The following is a 3,369-nucleotide window of genomic DNA, read 5'->3' on the forward strand; positions in this document are numbered from 1 at the left end:
CACCAGTGATAATTAACACATCCTGATTGCATGTTTGGTCAATTTCAGACTGTAGAAGCTGATAAAATTCTTCAATTTCCTCATCTGTGGCTTTATTCTAACTAATATCCAGAACTTCTGGTATGCGCCTCTGGCAGGAGAGGAAAATAACTGATTTTCAAACATCATTGATTTAAAGGTTTTTAAAGATGTATAGCCATCAGGTATATTTTTGATTCATTGTCTTGTGGAAGCCTTTGATATTATTTAAAGAAGGCCTTCACCTGTGTTCTGGGCACCAACTGCCTCTCAAAGAAATTGCTAATTTCTCTCTTCTACAGCTTTCGTGTCTCCTTCTCTGCCTCCTTCCTCTCAGCATTTATACATAAGAAACTTTAATATTTTAAAAAAGAAATCTCTCAACCCCATGTCCTTCATCAACTACCATCTAAATTCTTTATGTCATTGTGTTCTGGTTACCTAGTGCTGCTCAGACAGGAATATACCATAAATGGGATGGCTTGAACAAACAGAAGTTTATTCTTACAATGTGGAGGCTTTAAGTCCAAGCTCAAAGTGGCAGGCTCTAGGGTCTGTGGGAAACCCCCTTGACCTTGGGCTTCAGCTCTGCCTCTTGCTCCCAGGCCAAGCTAGAGGCATCTCTTCACTCAGGCAGCTACTGGCTGCTGAGGCTAACAAGTCCAAGGTTGACAAATAAAATGGTACAGTCCCGATGTTACCAAACAACACAGCAGGCCATTAACTTAAGTCCATTGTAAGTACCAAGGTAGGCAGAGCATGGCAGGCTGCTGAAAAATAACACAGCTACATGCAGGGTCCAAATGTGCCATAAGCTAGAGACTATCCCCAAGGCTTCTCCTTACATACAGGAAACAGACCACATCCCAAAGGCAGCTACTTAGCTGCTTGTGGTAGATCCCACCATGGTGTTCATTATCAGTCTCATCATGGGGAATAACTACAACCAGCTGCCCAGCCACTCAACCAGACCCAGCCAAGTTGACATACAAATTTAACCACCACACATTGCCAAACATTTTTGAAGTATCATCTAAACTCACTTTCTCTGCTCTTGGATTCTTACTCAAGCATGTTATCTGATTTCTGACCTCACAACCATCTTGAAGTTAAATCCTTATCATTTTCTCTCACAAGGCCACCCTCCCTTTCTTGAACTTTTTGTGACTCTCTCTCTCTCTCTCTGTCTCTCTCTCTTCATTCTCCTCTGGTTCTCTGCCTACTCCATTATAGGTGCTTGGTGGATTTCTCTTCCTCCATCTATTCTTAGAAAATCAAAGTGGAAGAACATGCTCTGCATTTCTCAAGCCAAAAGAACTAAAGAAAAATTTCAAGCCTCAAGTTACAATATTGAAGGATTCTTTGGACAAAATATTGAACAATGAAGGCAACATCAAAAGAAGATGGAAGAAATACACACTCACTATATGATAAAAAAGCTTGATCAATTTTCAACCAATTCAGAAGGTAGCATTTGATCAAGACCTGATGATACTGGAGGAAGAAGTCAAAGCTGCACTGAAGGAACTGGGGAAATAAGCCTCCAAGAATGGGTGGAATACCCATTGCAATGTTTCAACAAGTGGATGTAGCCATGGAGATGCTCACTCATTTGTGCCAAGAAATTTAGAAGAGAGCTACATAGCCAATGGACTAGAAGAGATCCATATTTGTGTCCATTCTCAAGAAAATTGATCCAACAGAATGTGGAAATCATCACAATATCATTAATATCATGTTGTTGTTGTTGTTGTTGTTGTTGTTGTTGTTATGTGCCCTTAAGTCAGACTCGACTCATAGTGACCCCTCCTTGGGTGTCCGAGGCAGTACCACTATGGAAGTAGATTGCCCCATCTTCCTTCCGAGGAGTGGCTGGTGGGTTTGAACCGCCAGCCTTCTGGTTAACAGTCAAGTGCCTTAGGCACTACGCTACCAGGAATTTTGCTGAACATATTTCAGAAAGGGTTGCAGAAATATATTGACAGGGAACCACCAGAAATTCAAGCGAGATTCAGAAGAGGGTGTGGGACAAGAGACATAATCACTGATATCAGATGGACCTTGGCTGAAAGTAGAGAATGCCAGAAAGATGTTTACCTGTGTTTTATTGACTAGGCAAAAGCATTTGACTCTGTGGATCAGAATAAATTATGGATAGCATTGCAAAAAATGGGGATTCCAGAACACTTAATTGTGCTCATGAGGAACCTATATGGTTCCAAGAGGCAGTTGCTTGAAGAGAACTTCATGCTTTAAAATCAGGAAAGTTTGCATCAAGGTTGTGAAATGGTATAACCACTGTGAAAAGCAGTATGGTGATTCCTTAAAAAGTTGGAATTAGAAATATCATTTGACCCAGCCATTCCATTACTAAGTATATATCCTAAAGAAGTGAGAGCCAGGGCAAGAATAGACATATGCATGCTCTTGGTCATCGCAGCACTATTTACAATAGTCAAAATATGGAAACAACCTAGGTGTCCATCAACTGAGGAATGGATAACCAAACAACAGTACAAACATACAATGGAACACTATGCAACCCTAAAGAATAACATAGAATCTGCAAAATACCACATAACATGGATGTACTTGAAGGACATTATGCTGAGTGAAATAAGTCAATCACAGAAGGACAAATATTGTATTAGTACATTATCGTAAGAGTTAAGGAAAGGTTTACCTATGGAAGGAAATTTTCTTTGTTGGGGTGGGAAGGGAGGGGAGGGAACACTGTTAAATTGGCAGAGATAAGTATGGATTTGGGTGAAGAGAAGGACAATATACCAAATGTGAGTGATCAACATGGTAGCACTGAGGAAGAGGAAGACATAGAAAGGTACATGGGAGGTACAGACAACAAAGTTAAACATTTTTGCACATATAATACTGCACTGTCAGTGAAGGCACACATGGATATATGGGTGGATAGATGGGTGGACAGGCTGAACTATTAGGTATGTCTATGAAGCAGGGAGTGTACCCAAGACCATGTATTCGGTTGGCAGGCAATGGTCCTATAAGTGTATTTGTATGATCTGTAAGTATTCCCAGGTGTATATAGTAAATCTGACAAGGGACAAGGTTGTAGTCACTTCTTGGTCACAGCCAGCTACCCAGAGAGAGTGAATAGTTGAACTGGTGGGCTCAGGATCATAGTCTCAGGGGACATCAAGTTCAATTGGCATAACATACTACACAAAACATTGTTCCACCTCCTACTTTGGTGAGTAGTGACTGGGATCTTTAAAGCTTGCAAGCAGCCATCTAGATGCAACAATGGGTCTCTCCTCATCCAGAGCAAAGATGAATGAAGAAAACCAAAGATTCATGGAAACAATTAGTCCTAGT

This window comes from Orycteropus afer, unplaced genomic scaffold, assembly GCF_000298275.1.
Source record: "Orycteropus afer afer isolate SDZICR_OR568_19922 unplaced genomic scaffold, OryAfe1.0 scaffold00098, whole genome shotgun sequence".
Taxonomy (NCBI): domain Eukaryota; kingdom Metazoa; phylum Chordata; class Mammalia; order Tubulidentata; family Orycteropodidae; genus Orycteropus; species Orycteropus afer.